This window comes from Strongylocentrotus purpuratus, unplaced genomic scaffold (genome assembly GCF_000002235.5).
Source record: "Strongylocentrotus purpuratus isolate Spur 01 unplaced genomic scaffold, Spur_5.0 spur5_scaffold_13, whole genome shotgun sequence".
Lineage (NCBI taxonomy): Eukaryota > Metazoa > Echinodermata > Echinoidea > Camarodonta > Strongylocentrotidae > Strongylocentrotus > Strongylocentrotus purpuratus.
Window position 1 is genome coordinate 35562820 of NW_022145598.1, and position 6534 is coordinate 35569353.

Sequence of the window (6534 nt, forward strand, 5' to 3'; positions counted from 1 at the left end):
GTACTAATGACATTGATCTACATTTGCAACACTCCACCCAGGTGATGTAAATGGGTACCTGGTAGGGATTTATTCCTTGAAAACGCATCGCGCGTAACAGCTGCACTGCTAAAGCCAGGGTAATTATGCTGCATTATTGTAGAGCGTTTAGAGACTTCTGATAAAGTAAGTGTGAAGCGCTATATAAGCAATTATTATTATCATGTTCATATTTTACCCACTTTGTATTCGCTATGACGTATAGATGGGCTCTTTATTAAAGAGATAGTTGAGTTCTGTTGCAGAAGGCGCTACACAAAATATTTTTTTGTGAGATAATGAAAAACTGCGTGTCAAATTTGAAAAAAACATACAATTTAAATGACAAAATCATCTTTGTTTGATCAAAATCGGTTCAGAGACGGCTGAAATATCCATAAGTATTACGACTTCTAATATTTGTGTATCACCACAAAATTATTCGATAATTTGAATAAAAAACAGGGGGGTTCAACTCCGCTTCTGCATCCGTCTAGCCATGGGGAAATTTTGGAGGGTCAAAAGTGCACACTGCTTCCACTTATCGTGTATTAGCCTATGAAGACGACAAATTTTTAGTGCACCAGCGAAATGGGGATTTTGGACTGCGCGCAGCGCGCAAAATATTTAAATTAAAATTTGGAATATTCATGAGCTCTTTTCCACTTATAAGCATATTATCGCAATAAAAAAAGACAATGCGCATGCGTTACTATATCGACAGAATCCTTAATTGGGCCGATAAATGTAGAACAAAGGTCAGAGTTGGGGAGCTGTGTGTGTTGGGGGGGGGGGGGGGGGGGGGGGGGGGGGGGTAAATAAACTTCAAATGGTTGACTTAGTTGGGGCCACAAACTTCACTGTCACCAGGATGGAAAGTACATTTTTAAAATTCAGTTCAGTTAAAAGGCAAAAATAATGACCCCATTTCACTGTGGTACCTCAATTCATTTTTTACCTCTTTTTGTTTTGTTCGTTTATTAACTTAAATATTTTTTTAATCAGAAAAATTGCAATAATCATTTAGCCCACTCAACTAGTCATATATTCATATTTTTAGTGTCCAAATGATGAATCATTCTCACCTCGACTTCAATGATCTTCATATTGTGCCCCATCCCCAATGAAATTTCTATTTTGTCTCGTTCTTTTCATTCTTGCATTCGTCGCCACTGATTTTTTAAAAATTTGCCCCCCCCCCCCCATCAGTAACATTTTCAATACAGGGACCCCTTCCAATATTGACATTTCCATAGGCTCTATTACCCTCCCTCCCCCATCCACACCCCAATTACCTATGCTTTCATCATTTTGGCATTGACTTATTCTTTATTTAACCCCCCCCCCCCCTCATCTTTATTGTAAACCATTTTTTGTACTGTATTTATACATTAGTCTTGCCCACTCTCTTGTTACATTTCCGCTTTCTCTCTCATTAGGAAAGATGGTTAAATCTATCTCGCTGATGCCAGCAGGTGCGGATCCAGGATTTCTTAGGGGAGGGGGCCCAACTTTTTTTTTTTTTTGCTCCGAAAATTTGAAAATCGCGCCGGCCGAAAAGTCGCTCAGTGGGGGGGGGGGGGGGGGTACAGAGCACAATTTTTTTTTTTTTTTTTTTTTTTTTTTTTTGCTCCCGAAAATTTGAAAAACGCGCCGGCCAAAAAATTCGCTCAGTGGGGGGGGGGGGGGGGGGGGGGGGGGGGGGGGGTAGTGAGCACATTTTTTTTTTGATCCTCAAAAAAAAATTCAATTTGCACCCCCCCCCTTGAGCGCCAGGGGGGGGGCCACAACCCCCAAAATCGTAAAAATCACATGATTTTACATGATTTTTTTCTCAAGGGGGGGGGGGGGCCCGGGCCCCCGGGGCCCCCCCCCCCCTGGATCCGCCACTGGATGCCAGATATAAACAAACATCAAAAGGTCGAACACCATACTCAATTCTACACAAGACTGCATCAGCCCCCATCTCACCTCAGTCATAGAGCATTATCATTACAGAGTGCCTACATCATCATAATCACCAGCATCATCAAATATTTTTCACAAAATAAGAAAATGAAAAGAACAGAATTAAGCAGTATTAACTAATTTATTAATATTTATGAACTCATGTATCAACATATTTTGTTTTTATAAAGATCTTTTTAAATCCAACATGACATCAACAAAAGGATGACAAAAGGATGGGGGAGGGGGGGGGGGGGGTGCTGTCTCTTGAATTCAAATTTTTCAGTTGTAAAAGTTTACTGTAGATTTTGAGGAAAAAAAATTCAATAATATCAACATGCTACTTTATTATGTAAAGCACAGGTATATACTGAGTTTTATGAGTACTTTATCTTACATTGGACATTATTGCTGTTTGTACTACTACCTGTATTATCATTATTATTACTGCTATTATCATGACCATTGTCATTATTGTTACTCTTTGTAATATTGTTATTATTATTAATGTTATTAATTATATTACTACAGTATTACTATGAACTACATCATTTATTTCCCCCCCCCCCTTCAATTTACTATCCAGTTCAGCATCCCTAATATATTGTCAGAACTTGACTTAAGATTAAATATAAAAAAAAACTATGTTACATGTACACGATTTAAAAGAACAAATGATTACTTTCATGATCCTCGATATATCTTCTTCTTCTTCTTCTGGTAATCTTCAAAAGGCGTTGTAGCCTATCACGAAGATGAATTAATACTAAAGATTCCAAGTGGTGTGAGGAAGATAGATTGTTTCTAAGTGGGATAAGGAGAGTAGATGCCTCAGAAGTAGTCCCTGTCAGTTCTCTGGACTGTCAGCATGCACTATATTTGCTTAAAGTAAGTTCCATTAACTTTGGGACAGAGTGTTGGGCAAATACAAACTTGTCTATGTCGCTTCTGGCTTGGTGCAACTGGAGGGTCATGTCATGGTACTTCCTGCTCGTGATTTGTTAAAGCCCGTCTGTACTAGTTTGGTCAGGGAGATTAGACCATCCTGCAAGGTCACTTACAGGTGGTTATCTCATCAAATCAGCTCTCAATTAATATAAGAAAAAGAGGATCATGGGGGACCAACAGGCACCGATTAGGCATTGTTTGCTATATAGAAGGCGCAAGTAGCTATAAGTAGGAAAATTTTCAAGGGAGAGCGGGGAGACCATTGACTATCTTGTGCACCATTCCCAGTCTTCTTGCAGAGTGCTTTGTAGTTGTAGATATAGTAGGCAACTAAAGGTGCTGATCATCTCAGTCAAACTGCTGGTTCACTTGTGGTCCCCATTGTGAAGTAGCGTCCTGGACATCTGAGATGTTGTAGGGATCCCAGACACCGGAACAGTTCTCAAGATGAGGGTGGACAAGGGACTTGTACAAAAGAAGCCTGGGAATCAAACCTTCTGCATGGGACAACCTGCATAATAAAAACAAAAAGAGAGGAGAAATCAAATAAGATTAAAACTGCTGCATTATATTGGATTTTCAAAAATAGATTTAGTACCTCCCCACTTTTTTTAGGTCTTGCATTTTAATTTATTAAAAAATGATACACTTATGTATCTGATAGGGCCTTTCTGAAAAGAAGAGCAAAGGTTTAGATGTATTTCCAATTATTTTGAAAGTAATTTCCAATTTATTTTAAGTTATTATTTGCTAGACTTTTGTGAACAAAAGTTTGTTAGATATAATGTAATATTTAGGGGAAAATGCCTTTGGGTACGTCTTTTAATATGCTTAGAGAATAAACTGTAGCAACACCATAGTTTGTCACCTAAATAAAAAGCTAGAGAATAAATGAGAATTACTAGATATAATGCAGTTCCCCAAATCTTTGTATATAGTCAAAGTCGAGTGCGGTGTTCGCATGGGCTTAGATTATACAGCCTGAATATTTTCGAACTTTATACAAACATACCTTGCCAGAGTTCAACTTAGGTGTCCTGTTCCTGATTAGATCTACACCATAACATTTGATGATCAGGTCCTGGTGCGCTTTGTTGCACTTGTGTGATCATTATCTGCTTCTTTGTTCCATAGGATCTACAATTTAAAGAAAACATAAACTTAGTAAGGTTCCTGCTAATATCAAATGCATGCATTAGTTATCAATTTATAACTTTGTTCATGTCCTTTAATAGAGAAAGAAATATCCATATCATATGTAGGGTTGGAATCTAGAATTCTCACCAACATAAAACTAAAAGGGGTGGCATAAAATCCTGAAAATAAACTAATTATTTCAAACAAGGCACAATGACATAACTAAGAGCAAAATCAGGGAAAGTGGGAGGGGGGGGGGGGGGAGGAGACACCTTTTTTGTTTTGTTTTTGTTGTTGATGGTAGATCTATCCTAGTAGTAGATCTACATTCAAACTAAGCTGAATCTGGAGCTGGATCACAATAATGACACATGTGCACGACTAGTCTAGTCTAGTGGAGCAAAAACGAGACTAGACCCATGGCTATGGAATTCTTTGCTATGGCATAACACAAGCTAGATCTAGATCTAATTGCCTATTTTTAATATTATTAGTAGGTGGCTCTAGACCTAGATCTAGACCCATCCCTATGCCACATCTGAAAAAGGGGGCACAGAATGATTGTGCACACCCCCCCCCCCCCCCTCTCTCCATAACTTCCACATCATTTATTTGATCCACCTACAGTGCTACACCAGGCATTTATTTAGTCTTTCTTTATTAGAATGCATTAGGCCTAGAATCTAGCCCTAGATCTAGGCCTATACTAGATGCGGGTTAAATGCTGTTTATATTTAAGTGCTAGATCTAGATCTAGATCTAGACTAGACTCTAGACCTAGATCTAGATCTAGGCCTAGCCCTAGGCTCTGCTTGGGCTCTGCTTAGCCCGAATTTTTCTGTCTCTTTCGTCCGTTAGCCTCTGATTTGGGTAGGGTCGGCTGAAGAGAGGAGCCGACCCTACCCAAATCAGAGGCTAACGAACAAAAGAGACAGAAAATTCAGGCCAGACTATGCTATGAATACTAGCCTAGCCCTAGGCTTTACAGTAACACACTGTAAGTTATAGCCGCGCCAGCTCAGGAAACGCAGTCGCTTCTTGGTGGAGTGTTACAGCCGGCTAGAACCGGCGGATTGAAGATCATAAACCGCTCGACGAGATCTCATCGGCTTGGACTAGCACTGAGCCATTTGCGCAGTCTCCAACAGGTCCACATCTACGACCGATTACTATCGGTAATCAAGCTATGAACTGAACTTAAAATTATGAGATGTGCTCTAATGAAATAACCTACGGTAAAATCCTGATTGTTTCTAAAAATATTAGCGTCGATGACTTAAATTAGAGTTCATTCAATTAGTTAATATTCTTTGGTCAGAAGAAAGAAAAGAGGATGGGGTAGGGGGTTAACCGGTTAATACGTTGTGACAATGCGGAGAGCCGCTCACTGCAATGACGAACACATCACAATCATTTCAGAGACCTTCACACAAAATGGATCTTTACTTACTTTTCTTGATATCATAGGGTATCACTTCGATGTCAATGTTCGCCTGAAGATTTTCTGCTTCACTGAGATGTACTTGACAAACTTCTATTATAATAGAAATTCACTTAAAAGAAAAATGTTTCATTGTTCGTAATTGAATAACTTGAAAGTTGCAGTTCATACAACCGCCATTTTCGTGCTCAAATCGTAGGGAATTCTGGGAATGAAAAAAATGTTTTATGCATGACCTAATACATAAAACATTTTGTCGATGGCCAATCAACAAACAGTAGTTGGCGTATTTTTTACGTCATTGCTCATGAATATTCATTGACCCTCCAAAACCGTCGTTCAAATCGGACAAAACCCCCATAATGCATCCAATGCAAAACCTATGAAATGTCAAAGGTCATGATTTTAGTTGGCCCTCTAGTCCTCCTACGGAGGACATACTGTGTATGATCGAATCTCTTTGATAAAAAAACGAAATAGCGCCTTTTATGTTGTATTTTAGCCAATGCCGATGTTGGATTTGTTCTTGTTGGCTTTGTCGTGTTGGGTATATTACGCACAACCAGCCGGCCCATGTATTGTTATTATTAATTTATTTATTAATTGACGGTCACCGTATTTTTTTCGAAAGTGGAGCTGAATTGGTATGATCGTATTGGATAAATTTTACACATTTTGGGGTCTAAAAGTACCATCATAGCAATTTTGGTCCCCATAAAAAGCACTAGAAATGTCATAGATAAGAATAAGAGCAATAAGCATGCACTTTGAAGGCATTTGCGGTCTGAAAACAAAACTCAACTATCCATTTAACAAGGTTCGAGGTCAATAATTAGTTGAAACAAAGGTTTTCTAAAAATCATGAGTTCGATACAAAACAAAACTGACCAATAAATACAAGATTCTTTACTTCTATGATCTTATTTATTTTGTTCTGGGTTATATCACTCTCTTTTATAAAAGCTGCCCCTTTCAATAAAGATTAGTAATAATAGTAGTAGTAATAGTTGTAGTAAAACACTCAAAAACAAAAGGTGAAATTG

General features: G+C 38.5%; 1 long non-coding RNA gene across 1 annotated transcript; it reads right to left on the reverse strand.

Annotated features, from left to right (window-relative positions):
* Nucleotides 1-3146: 3146 nt before the first annotated feature.
* LOC105440629 lies at nt 3147-5547 on the reverse strand. The gene is made up of 3 exons (XR_004063825.1): nt 5501-5547; nt 3926-4050; nt 3147-3424 (listed from the first exon to the last, which is right to left on the reverse strand). It is a non-coding gene; the product is annotated as an uncharacterized LOC105440629 (long non-coding RNA).
* Between the last annotated feature and the right edge of the window lie 987 nt (nt 5548-6534).